Raw genomic sequence first — 14,080 nt, forward strand, 5'->3', positions numbered from 1 at the left:
CCCTAAAGTCCAAGCTTACTTTCCTCAAGCTTCCTTTCTGTAGGGCATCTTAAGCCATAATGAAAGGGAAACCTGGCTGATGGAAATATGGCATGAGGCAAGGGTTTCCCTTTAATCCTGATCACAGTTATAGATAAACGAGTGATGTTCTTGGCCCTTCTTGTCTAAGAGGAGAGAATTGAGGTCCTGCATAAGACCTTCTTGGCCCTTCTTGTCTAAGAGGAGAGAATTGAGGTCCTGCATAAGACAGGGAGGGGTGAAAATTGCGGACCTTGACCTTCCTGCAGTCTCCAGGCACATTCCCACCACCTTCCCCACACCTTCTGGGCCTTTTGGCCATTTGGATGCCTGTCCAGGACTGATGATTAGGACAGGTTGTGATTGCTCAGTTCTAACAATTCATCTTTGACCAAGCTTACTATCCTCAAGCTTCCTTTCTGAAGGGCATCTTAAGCCATAATGAAAGGGAAACCTGGCTGATGGAAGTATGGCATGAGGCAAGGGTTTCCCTTTAATCCTGATCACAGTTATAGATAAACGAGTGATGTTCTTGGCCCTTCTTGTCTAAGAGGAGAGAATTGAGGTCCCGCATAAGACAGGGAGCGGTGAAAATTGCGGACCTTGACCTTCCTGCAGTCTCCAGGCACGTTCCCACCACCTTCCCCACACCTTCTGGGCCTTTTGACCATTTGGATGCCTGTCCAGGACTGATCATTAGGACAGGTTGTGATTGCTCAGTTCTAACAATTCATCTTTGACTGGTACAGAATTAGTACAAATATTGATATCATTGATTGCCATTATAATGGAATGGGTATGTGGTTTATTAACCCCAAAAAGCAATCTCCTTGCCCATTCCAACATTGTTGCTCCTGAGTCTTCATTGGGCAAAGCCCTATTGGATTCATATAGTTATCTTATTATTCTTGCCTTTCCTTTTCAGTAGCCATGTCACATCTAAGATTGACACATTTTCTTGGGAAAAATGCCAACCTAAATTTCTTTCCCATTAATTACAATTTTTACAGGCTCCATCTTTACTGGCAGATTGGTAAAATGCTGGCTGGGAAATTCGGATTGTATCTGATGATATTCTGTAGTTTCCTCTGTCATATGCATATTCAGTGGACAATGAGTTAGCATGACTGAGATCCTGGTGCTCCCTTTCTCTTGTATACTACCCAAATACCCCTCCAGCTCCCAGTGCCTGAAAACATGTTCAAATGTTTGAACGATAGTATTCTTCATAGCGATCAAACCTTATTTGTTCACATTGCAAAACCACACAATCATTACCTGCTTGCCTCTATCACAACCCAGTTTTACAGTGTCCTTTACCAACAACAATAAAGTATGGTGTCCTAACTGATTGCCTATAAATTGAATAGCCTATTTAGAAAGGCTGTAAAAGTAGATAGTAGTTGACAAATCTTAAACAGACTGTACAGAAATTGTAAAAATAGACTGTAACACGTATAGTCAGTTTTAGGGCCGATTCACACCTGAATCACACAGGAATGCGGTCCGCGATCTTGTGCGATTCTTATGCAATTTTCAGACCATTCATCTGAATAGGCTGAAATTGTAGTGGATCGCACCAAAAGTAGGGTATGGATTACTTTTCTAAAATGCACTGCACCGGATCTTACCAACACCATAAGATCCAGTGCAGGCAAACTCACTGCATATGCGATCTGTGTTTGGGATGTCATTCGAATTATATTGATATCTGCAGCAGATCACTCACCCGTTGTGTTTTGAACGAGGTGTTGTAAATGCGAACAGAATGTGGGTTTCCCATACTGTGTTCCAATGTGAAGGAGCCCTTAGTCTGATTTAAACTGTGGGAAGATAACATATAGAGCAGGGGTGTCAAACTCAATTTCATGGTGGGCTGCTTTAGCATTATGGTTACCCTCAAAGGGCAGGTTTTATCTGTAAGACTAGATGTCCAGAGCACCCCACCCTCCCTTACATCACAGTGCACCCCGCATATTTTGTGCTGCTGCCAGGAAGAAGCTGGAGGCAGAGCTGGGAAGCAGAAAGTGCTGGGTCTTTAGAAGGACCAAGGGAGGGCTGGAGACAGCTGCTGAAGTCTTCAGGGGAGGTGGAGACAAGGGGGTGCTGCGGCTGCACAGATATGTACAGGATCTGTAGGAGGTCTGTCCTCCTCTCTGCTGCCAGTTGCTGAGACCAAGGATGGGGGGTTGCAGAAATAAGCCTCTCTGTGGTTGCATGGAGAAGAGCAGGATCTGGCGGTGGAGATCTGTCCTCCTCTCTTCTGTTGACTGCTGAGACAAGGTGGAGACAAGGGAGTGCCACAGCTGCAGGAGGGGTCTGAGGGCCACATGAAATGGCTTGGAGGGCCGGATTTGACCCTCGGCCTTTTGTTTGACACTTGTGATATAGAGAGAATGTAGCCAGTTACACTAGAAGTATTTTTAAAGTGGAACTTTAGGCTAAAAATACAAATGGGTGAATGGGCAGGAGTTTGAATGCAGAAGAGACATGCTTTACTTACCTGCCTGCCCACCCTTTCACAGTGAGTTGTGAACGTACATCTTACTGTACAAATTCGGCAATGCCGTATTTAACTGAACTCGTCCCCATCCAGCCAATGGAAGTGGCTGGTGATCGAGACCCGGAAGCCAGCAGCCTGAAGATGTCAGCAGCCGCACGGGGAGCTCTAGGATACCACAATACTGAAGTCAAAGTAATAGTTCTGCTTTAAAGAACATGGAATGAATTTTCAATGACTGTATATCCGGAGTGAAGGATTTATGTAGTAGATGCCTGCAGTCTTTTACATCAGGGTATTTCGGTGGTATATTCATCTGTGTACTTGGCTAGCGTTCATCTAAAACTAAATACTGACTGCACAAGCTCAACGGAGCCCAAAGTTGACATCTTGCAGTGGGTGCTCTAGGATGATAGCTTGTTTGATGACTAAGCCATAGGGAAACAGAAAGAGCTGATTCAGGGGCTTTTCTGAGAAAGGCGGTGAATAATGCCAAGCTACAAACACAATCTTAACGTCTGGTTTTAGCTGAGAATGAGCCTCAGTATGATGAGAAAATGGTCTACAGTATATAGGATCCCTGTCAGAAACGTAACATTGTTGTGTAATATTGGTAAGTGTGTGGTCTCATGGGGGAGTTTTGCTCTAACTTCTTCATAGTAAGAGCTGTGAATATGTGGAATAAACTCCCGTGGGAATTGGTTGTAGCCAGCTCAGTTGATTTTTTTTTTTTTCCTTTTTAAAGCTGGATGCGTTCCTGGATGCACAGGATATAACTGGCTATTAATATTTATAAGTAATAATACCGGAGATTGTTGATCCAAGGAATCTCTGATTGCCTTAGGGGATCAGGAAGGAATTTTTTTCTTCCTGTTGGAGCAAATTGGACCATGCTTCATACTGTTTGTTTTGCCTTCCTCTAGATCATCTGTGGATATAGGGTTCTGTATATCCATTTGACCTCCGGAAGATTTATCCCCCTTACTGACCAGGCCATTTTTTGCTATATGATACTGTGTTACTTTAACTGACAATTGTGCAGTCATGCAACGCTGTACATAAGTTAAATGTATTTAATTTTTTTCCACAAATAGCGCTTTATTTTGTTGGTATTTGATCACCACTGGGTTTTTTATTTTTTGTGCTATAAACAAAAAAAGACTGACAATTTAACTAAAAAACAAAAAACATTTACTTTCTGCTATAAAACATATCCAATAACCCAATATCCAATTTAAAAGATCAAATTTTTTCATAAATTTGGAACAATATGTCTTCTACATACTTTTGGTAAAAAAATCTCAATAAGCGCATATTAATTGGTTTACACAAAAGTTATAGCATCTACAAACTATGTTATACTGTATATACTGGAATTTTTTTTGTTTATGCAAAAAATGCTGGTGATCAGCGACTTATAGAGGGACTGCGATATTGCGGCAGACAATCTTACACTAACTGACACTTTGTGGGAACCAGTGACACTAATACAGTGATCAGTGCTAAAAATATACACTCACTGGCTACTTTATTAGGTGCACCTGTTCAATTGCCTTAGAAACACAAATTGCTAATCAGCCAATCACATGGCAGCAACTCAATGCATTTCGGCTTCTAGATGTGGTGAAGACGACTTACTGAAGTTCAAACTGACCATCAGAATGGAGAAGAAACTGGATTTAAGTGACTTTGAATGTGACATGGTTGTTGGTGCCAGACAGGATGGTCTTGGTATTTCAAAAACTGCTCATCTAATGGGATTTTCACACACAACCATCTCTAGGGTTTACAGAGAATGGTCCAAAAAAGAGAAATATGCAATGAGCAGCAGTTGTGTGGACAAAAACGCCTTGTTGATGTCAGAGGTCAGAGGAGAATGGGCAGACTGGTTGCTGTGACATTCAGATAGTAGGGTCAGAATTTGGCATAAACAACATGAAAGCATGGGTCCATCCTGGTGGTGGTGGTGGTGGTGTAATGGTGTGGGGAAGATTTTCTTGGAACTAACGAAAGTGGCTGGTGAGTGTGCACTGTACTAATGACACTGGCTGGGAAGGGGTTAAACATCTAGGGCAATCAAAGGGTAATCTGTATGGCTAGCCAGTGTTAATATGTGTACTGCATTGTGTTTTTAATAAGGGGTGTGTTGAATTTTATTCCCTACTTTGCAAGGAAACAAAATCCAGCACATCACTACTGACAGGACACAGCTCTGCCTTGTTTACATAGGCAGAGCTGTGTTCTGTCTCTCTCCTTACGGATCAGCTGGTGCCAGTGGTCATCCAATGGCGGGCACCCGTTGATTGGTTTCTGTTGTGACTAATCACAGTACATGATTCTGCACACAGTAGCCACCCTGTAGCAGTAAAGCTGCTATAGGGCGGTCGCCAACTGGATATACAGGCTTTCAATTTATTTATGTTTTATTTTTTCTATTTTCTAAACTCAATGAACTAGGGCCATTTATACTGTTTCTATAGTTTTTATTGAAGTTTTATAAAAAAGGATTTAGTTATACAGTGAGCAATTCCCAATGGCTCGTACAATAATTGCAGTGCAGAGATTGTTATAGTTTTACATCGTAAGTCAGTAAAGGGAACTAGGTCAGAGAGCCACCCTCGTACCAATGAAGAGAGTGAGCAGTGAGAATTGTGCATTACTAATCAGGGCAATATGTGTCACGCACAGGAGCAAGTCCCCGAAAAGTTGTAGTGGACATAGAAAGGGCACATGCCATCATTTTTCAACCTAACTGTCCATCCATCCTGCTGACCATTGTGAGACAATAAAGGAATCTCCGGTTGTAGCCCTTTGCAGAGATATTTCATAATTCTGTCCCATTGGCCATTGTCACTAAGACTTTCCCAGTAGCTAATTTTTCTATATGTTTGCTTCTAGGATTTGTGCTCAAACTTTTTCATTTATTGACTTGCAGGAGTGCAAACAGGCTGGTTTATAACATAATGTTTGAAGACAGTGATACCTTAGCTGCTTAAGAGTGTCTTCTTCTTGAAAGCTAACTCCCACAAAAACTCACCTGTATGCACAATCTTTTGACCTCATGCATTTCTTTTTCTGAGATTAGAGAACAGCGATTGAAATCTACAGACTGGGTCCTGTGACTGGTCTGGCTGACACCCATTGCATTGTGACATCACCATGTCACTGCCGGAAGGCTTCAGTAAAGACCCTGTAATGGACATTTCTGCCAGCCTATGGACAGGGCCTTTATCAGCAGGCAACAACATAATCAAGAAGCAGCCTCCCACACCACAGACCAGAAGAAAGAAGACCTGGGATCCAGCCTGTCATATGACCATGTTTTTGTAAAAAAAATCAAGCTTAAAGAAGATAGGAAAGGATATAGGGGTTTAATGGTTTGTCTGGAGATCATCATTATTATCTTCAGGTCTTGAACCTTCTATACCAGTCTTTCTCAACCTTTTTACTGTACGGGACCCCTATGAAAACATTTTAAGGTCGTGGGGAACCCCTACTAAAAGCAACTTTTCTAGGGCCAGTGGGAATAATGCTCCCATTACAGTAATCATCAGAATGCCGCTCTTACAGGCAACTAAAAAGATTATTGGTGTGATGCAGCTAGCTATGCCAGCAGTGTTGGCCCAACAACTATGCAGGACCCATAAAATGGGAGGTCACTCAGCCACAGCTCACGGAACCCCTAGCAACCTCCAGAGTAGCCTTAGGATTCCATGGAACCCTGGTTGAGAATGGCTTTTCTACATAGAACCTATAAAACTAGTATACAGAAACCAACGTATAATTATGTTTAGCTAATGTGCACTGTATATGGCTGACTAAGCAGTGATGTCAGCATTACATTTCAGAAATATCAATATTCTTCACTGCAGAGGGATGGGTTATAAAAAAACCTGTTTGAATTAAAAATTACCAGCGACGTTCTACAGAAACTCGCTGTGGAAATTCCATCATAATTGGTATGCAAAAAGCCTCCTGAACATTTTCATTACCCTGAATTTTTAAACAAACATCTCTGCTGTGTCTCATAAAGTCACTCTCAATTTTATGTTAAAGCTGGACTCCTTGCTGCATTCAGTGTAGTTACAGTAATAATTCATTCAAAATTATTTATGTACAGAACTACACTATACTGCCAAATGTATTGGGAGACCCCTCCAAATAATTGGATTCAGGTGTTCTAATCACCTCCATGGCCACAGGTGTATACAGTCACCTAGGCATGCAGACTGCTTCTACAAACATTTGTGAAAGAATGGGTCGCTCTCAGAAACTCAGGGAATTCAAGCGTGGTACCGTGATAGGTTGCCATCTATGCAATTAGTCCATCCACGAAATTTCCTTGCTAATAAATATTCCACGGTCAACTGTTAGTGGTATTATAACAAAGTGGAAGCAACTGGGAACAACAACAACTCAGCCACTAAGTGGTAGGCCACGTAAAATGACAGAGCAGGGTCAGAGCATGTTGAAGCGCACAGTACGCAGAAGTCGCCAACTGTCTGCAGAGTCAATAGCTAAAGACCTCCAAAGTTCGTGTGGCCTTCATGTTAGCACACCAACAGTGCGTAGAGAGCTTCATGGAATGGGTTTCCATGGCCGAGCAGCTGCATCCAAGCCTTACTTCACTAAGTGCAATGCAAAACACTCTGCCACTGGACTCTAGAGCAGTGGAGACGTGTTCAATGGAGTGATGAATCACACTGCTCTGTCTGGCAATCCGATGGATGTGTCTGGGTTTGGCAGTTGCCAGGAGAACGGTACTTGCCTGACTGCATTGTGCCAAGTGTAAATTTTGGTGGATGGGGGATTATGGTGTGGGGTTGTTTTTCAGGGGTTGGGCTTGGTCTCAGTAATTTCATGTTCCCAACTTTGTGGGAACAGTTTGGGGATAGCCCCTTCCTGTTCCAACATGACTGCGCACCAGTGCACAAAGCAAGGTCCATAAAGACATGGATGAGCGAGTTTGGGGCAGAGGAACTTGACTGACCTGCACAGAGTCCTGACTTCAACCCGATAGAACACCTTTAGGATGAATTAGGGAGGACACTGCGAGCCAAGCCTTCTTGTCCGACATCAGTGCCTGACCTCACAAATGCGCTTCTAGAAGAATGGTCAAACATTCCCATAGACACCCTCCTAAACCTTGTGGGCCAACTCAATATTGAACTGTACGGACTAAGATCGGGATGCCATTCAAGTTCATATGCGTGTAAAGGCAGGCGTCCCAATACTTTTGATAATATAGTTTAGCATAAATATCTTAGTAAACTTGAATGACCACACAATTAAGTGCCGGTCAGGAAAAGCAGAGTGCGGATATCAAATTAGGATGACGAAATCAGACACTATTGACTCTGGAAGGATAAGGTGAACTCCAAATTTTGGATGTAGATAGACGCCTATTAGATCCCTCTCATGCATCAAAAGTTAATCAAAACAGCATTTCACCATATATGTTTCTAACCAGCAAGATCGCCGCCACAATCCGGTGCGTGATGACTCCTCCCAACGCATTTCGTCATCTGTGACGTCGTCAGGGGTGCCCCGGAACGTGGCGGCCATCTTGTTGGTTATTTAGTTATATGATGACATGCTGTTTTAATTATCTTTTGATGTACGTTTAATGCTATGTTGTAAGGCAATAAGTCCTGCTATCCTGCTGAAGTATGAGTTGGGAGCTAATGCCTGGATTTGGGAATCTAATGAGAGGGATCCAATAGGCGTCTATCTACATCCAACATCTGGAGTTCACCTTATCCTTCCAGAGTCAATAGTGTCTGAGTTCGCCTTCCTAATTTGATATCCGCACTCTGCTTTTCCTGCCCGGCACTTAATTGTGTAGTCATTCAAGTCTGGTAAGAGGCAGTATTTCTTGAGGTGCTGGTGATGGTGGATTCCCAAGGTTAGTTTTTTTTTAACTATTTGAATCTATATTTGTCATGAGGGACTTTTTTTTATTTTTCATTTTTTCTGCAAATCATTGGACTTTTTCATTTTTATTATTTATTTCTTTTTAGTTGTAGTTTTGTAATTATAGCGCCGTACCTTTTCTTTCTTATGTTTTATGTATTGATACCTGCGATACTGTGCTGGCTGCTTTTTTTGTTATTTCAAATGACATTTGAACATATATAGTGCGGAAGTGTTAAATTGTTAAATAAATACCTTAGTGCTGGTTAACATATATGTGGATTATATGCGGTTTGAATCCAATCAGCATGATATGTGAAATATTATTGCTTCCTCTGGTGTCTCTTCACATATGTCCAGTGCACTGGCAGTGTGGATTCTTGGGGGATTGAAAAAGACTGCTGTCCAATTTCTGATCAGGGTAGTCCGATTGAGGTGCAGATTATAGGCTATTGACTTTTAAGGGAACCGTTTCTAAACCGCACATGCATGAACAGGATAAAATCCTGACTGCCTCCAATCCACATGACCTCTGAAATGTCAATGCTTCCTATGGTACCTGTTCACATATGTTTGGTGCACTGGCAGTGCAGATTAAGTGCGGATTGAAGTAGAGTCCTGTATGATTTCTAAACAGGGTGGTTCGGTTCAGGCGCGGATTACAGGCTACTGACTTCTATGGGAACCGTTCCTAAACAGCACATGTGTGAACAGGATAAAATCCTGACCTGAACCTGTCCTGACCCTACTGTAAACCTGACCTGAACTACTGTGTCAAATAGGTGTGCAACCTGAGCTTCAATCTGCACCGCACATATGTAAATCAGCTCTTTCTTCATGTCAGCTTCCTATGCAGTGCAGCATTAAGACTGGAAGAGGGAGGGAACACATTTTGAACCAATCAAGGTCTATGGCATTGCCAAAGGTAGGCAGGTGCACTCTCTTTTCTCCACTGCAGATTGCGCTCAGCGTTCCGGTGGGAGAATAAATCAACAGGGAACATATTCCTCTATGGTTTCCTGGGTCACTGGGAAAAACAAGTCCAATCCATGGAGGCCTCATATCGCAAATTACAGGACTTAAAGTGTTACTAAACCCACATCAGTTAAAATCAGACTGTATATGCAGTAAAGCATGCTTGTTATACTGTGGAACCTAAGGGGTTAATCCTTCGCACTGTGTATAAAAGGAATTTTAATCCTGTCTTCTCTGATCCTCCCCTTCTTCTACTGTCCCCAATCCATCTGTTGATAAAACAGAGCTCTATGAGTCACTCTGCACATGCTCAGTTTGGTGTGTATTTTTTTTTTCTTTGGGAGGGTGCATGTGATCAGCACAGGGCCAATCAGCACTGTCCAGACAGAGAGTCAGGGGCTATGCAGTCTTATAGGACAGTCAGAGCAAAATGAAAACGCCTCCTACAAGATTAACCAGTGCTCGGCTGGACACTGACAGAAGTCACAAGACTAAATACTGCTGATATTTACTAAACTAATTGCATTTCCATGTTCTGAGTACTGTAGGAGATCAGATGTAGTGAATGCAGGGTCCTGGGTTTAGTAACATTTTAAAGGATCTGCTACTGATGGCTTGGTGCCAGATACCACGGCATACCTTCAGCATTCTAGTGGCATCCATGCCTCTATGCCGAGGTCAGAGCTATTTGCTGGAAAAAGGGGTTGTTTTGGTGGCAAAAGGGGGAGCTACTCAATATTAAGTGGGTGGTCACTAAGTTATCACTGATTGGTGTAGTTCCTCTTTAAAGGCTGTTTTAAAAGCTTTTGCTGGTCAGCAAAATTCATAAAGCAAGAAAAATCACACTAACCGAAGCGCATAGAAAAAAATGAATATTTAGTGGAGAGATCACCCCAGGATATTCCACCATAATTTCGTGTCTATGGCCAGTTTAAGGAGCTCACAAGGACTCGGCATAACATAGCCTGTTGCATGCCTGCAAGGTTACTGTGAGAGCAGGGAGGTAGAGAATGCATCCACGTAGACAGGCTGGCAGGCAGATCACTGACACTGAATTCGCTGGTGTTTCAAGCTGCTTGAATTTTCATAGTTAACTCTCATGCTGTCTTTCTCCATCTGCCCCGGATTCATGCAAGTCGCACTGGCAACTTTTATTCAGATTTTCAGTCCAGCTACACAATCACATTCTGACTTTATGCATTTATTCATGAATTCATTTCAGTTTTCATTTCCTCCTTTCCTCTGTCGCTTTCCAAATCCTTTTCTTGCCTACGCTGTGAACTTAGGCAGAACCTCCTCTGTCTCCAGCCGCAATGAATAAAAAGGGACAATGAAGTATCTGGGCAGGTTTAAAGAATCAGTCTACTAACTCTAAAACGACAGTGCTCAGTGTATCTTAATACGTTTAATAAAGAATTTTAGAAAAGAAGATCTTGACCCGATGACTAAAATCTTGGCAATGATAATGTAATTTTGAAGTTGTTTTCAATCTTTTCTAAATTTGCAGCTTTCATTAAAAGAATACCTGGTGATCCTGCCTTGTCTTTGTACAGACACTGTCTGTTAAGGGTGACAGCTGTCTCCGAACTGTGCAGTAGTGATGGGCCGAGCACCCCCCTATTCGGTTCGCAGTCAAACCTAACGAAAGTTCAACCACGAACTTCAAACCGGGATAATTCACTAAGCGGTATCTTACCGCACCCGAGTATGTGGTAAGATACCATATAGCTACGAAAATAACGCATGAGTTACATTATTAAGTCATAGTAGTGTGAACATTCTTTAACTGCTTCTCGACCGCCCTATAGCAGATATACTGCTACAGGGCGGCAGGGGTGTGCAAAATCGTGTATATATACGTGATTTTATGATTCCGGGTAGGGGACGTGTACCCTATTCATGCCGCCATTCACAGTTGTCAATCACCGGTCCCGGCCGGTGATTACCCGCCGGCGCTGGGTGACTACTGAGCATCTCAGACAGGGAGGAGGACTGCTTGGGCACACTGCTCGGGCACACTGCTGTCAGCTCGGGCACACTGCTCTGGATGGCTGTGCACAGCACAGCCATCCAAAGCAGTGTGATCACTGTAAAGCCCACACACACCGCCCCCTATGTAAAACACTCCCTGCACACACTCCCTTTTATGGCCCCTAATGTTAACCCCTTCCTGCCCAGTGCCATTAGTATAGTGTCAGTGCTTTTTTTTAGCACTGATCACTGTATTGATGTCACTGGAAATGTCAGTGACACCAAGTCAGTTCCCCCCAGTGTCAGAATGCCCGCCGCAGTCCCATAGTCCTGCGATAAGTCGCTGATCGCCGCAATTACTAGTAGAAAAAAAAATATTTAAAAATAAATATTTGCGTAAATTAATGACGACATTTTATTTTTATAAATTTTTTTACTGGACATTGAAGTCAGAAGCCATAATAGCAAAAAGTAAAAAATCTAGTTTTTTTTCTTAACATTGTCGCACAGGTGATCAAATACCACCGAAAGAAAGCTCAATTTGTCGGAAAAAAGGACATAAACATAAATTTCATTTGGGTGTAGCGTTGCATGACCACGCAATTGTCAGTTAAAATAATGCAGCGGCATAACGCATAGAATAGCCTGGTCAGGAAGAGGGGTAAATCCTCAGGAGGACAAGGGGTTAATGTTTCAGCTGACAGCAGGATTCCCCAGTGACAGCTGAATATAAAACGAATTGCCGGCAATTAAAACATTTTTTAAAAAATGGCATGGGGTCCCCCCATCCATACCAAGCCCTTAGGGTCTGGTATGGATTTTGAGAGGAACCCCCACGCCAACATTTTTTTAAAAATGGCGTAGGGGTCCCTCCCACAATCCATAGCAGACCATTTTCTGAGCATGCTGCCTGGCATGTCAGGAAAGGGGGTGGATGAGCGAGCGCCCCCTCCCCAAACCATACCAGGCCACATGCCCTCAACATGGGGGGGCGTGCTTTGGAGCAGGGGAGCTCCCCCCCCAAAGCACCTTGTCCCCATGTTGATGGGGACAAAGGCCTCTTCCACAAAACCATGTCTGGTGGCTGTGGGGGTCTGCGGACAGGGGGCTTATCGGAATCTGGAAGTCCCCTTCAACAAGGGGGCCCCCAAATCCCACCCCCCTATGTGAATGAATATGGGGTACATGGTACCGGTACTCATTAAAAAAAACAACAAAAAAAGGTGTAATGTATAAAATGACAGAAGACAGTCTTTGACAAGTTCTTTATTAAAAGCAAACATTTAAAAAATGTCCCGCAAAGTAGATCCAACATCAATCACGATGTCCGCCGCCACCCGAAAAAGAAAAAAAATGCTCTCCTCTCAGCGCTGGTTCCCGCTGTCTGACAGCTGCGCCGGCCTGACAGTTCTTAAATATCTAAGGATCAGGGCAACCCAGTGATGTCAACCGGGTGACCCCGCACTCTTGTGATGTCATCATGTACGGCAATTGGCCAAAGTATTGCACCTGACCTGTGGTCAGGTGCATTGCTTTGGCCAATCACAATGCACTGTTAGGGCACATTGCATTGCGGGGCACGGCAGGTGACCAGCCCCTGAAATTAAAAATGAACAAAACATACTCTTGTGTAGAGTGTACTTGCCTCAGCCCGAAACATTGAGTGTGAATTCTGTCTGCTCAGTCATTCCTCTGCTGTTTGCATGAGTCACTTTTGACAGCCTATGCGGAAACCAAACAATCCCAGGAGATGGCCCACTCCCCTCAAGCACACAGCTGGTGATTGACAGAATCGAATGTACATGTTTCCCGGTGAGATTGCGCAGAGTGAGGTGTGTCCTTTCCCTCCACTCAGGTCTCAGATTACACTTAGCCCTGTGCTCTGCAAAGTATGACATCAGATCCCCACCTGCTGTCTCTGGAAGCTCAGAAATTATATGTAAATTCTGTACTTTGACAAGCTATAGAGAAGAGCTACAGGTGAAACTTTTTTTTAGGAGGATTTATTTAATCTTTGTGTATCACCTGAATCTAATCACTTTTCTGGGTATATGTATGGGTTTACAGTAAATATAAAGACTTAAATAAGTGCAGCACTATTGAAAATATAAAAATAATACATTCTTGAGTACACTCTATCAAATATAACGTGCTCATTGAATATTTATATTTTCATGGACTATTCCATATGGTTCATATAATTTATTCTTGCATCTCCAATTCTTTATGTAAATCTACTAATGATCTTCAATACGGTGATAATTCCTCCTTTTTGCACTTACTTTAATCACCTGTAGTGCCTGATATCACTGTTTGTCAGTTCACCTTAGTTGTTGGACCTCATCTACACAATAAGGTCTAATATAGCCTGCACCCTTCAAGGGTATGATTTCCTCCAAGACTCTATGCCATTATTTTTATCCAGATATACCAATTATCCCAAAAAAAGAAATCCCATATTACAATGCATAGTGCTTTCCATAGAGTTTAAAAATACTTTATTATAAAAATGCCAAATGGACACTACCAAGGACCCCGCTATCATACCAGTCACGAGCGCTCTATCTCGTGCGCAGTGACGTTAACTACTTTCTGCCTTCTTGTGCCTCCAAGACACTAAGACAAAGCTTACATATACGTTACAATATATCTAAAGCTCTGGTGTCCAACCTGAGGACACAGGCAGCTATTTTGTGCTTTTTT

General features: G+C 42.8%; 1 protein-coding gene across 2 annotated transcripts in view; it reads left to right on the forward strand.

Annotated features, from left to right (window-relative positions):
* Positions 1 to 14,080, forward strand: part of TGFB2 (transforming growth factor beta 2) — a 208,447-nt gene that overhangs the window by 92,341 nt on the left and 102,026 nt on the right. The gene's annotated exons all lie outside the window — the stretch shown is intronic.

The sequence above is a fragment of the Staurois parvus genome, unplaced genomic scaffold (assembly GCF_062004578.1).
Source record: "Staurois parvus isolate SC_StPar_1 unplaced genomic scaffold, SC_StPar_1.0 ptg000362l, whole genome shotgun sequence".
NCBI classification, from domain to species: Eukaryota; Metazoa; Chordata; class Amphibia; order Anura; family Ranidae; genus Staurois; species Staurois parvus.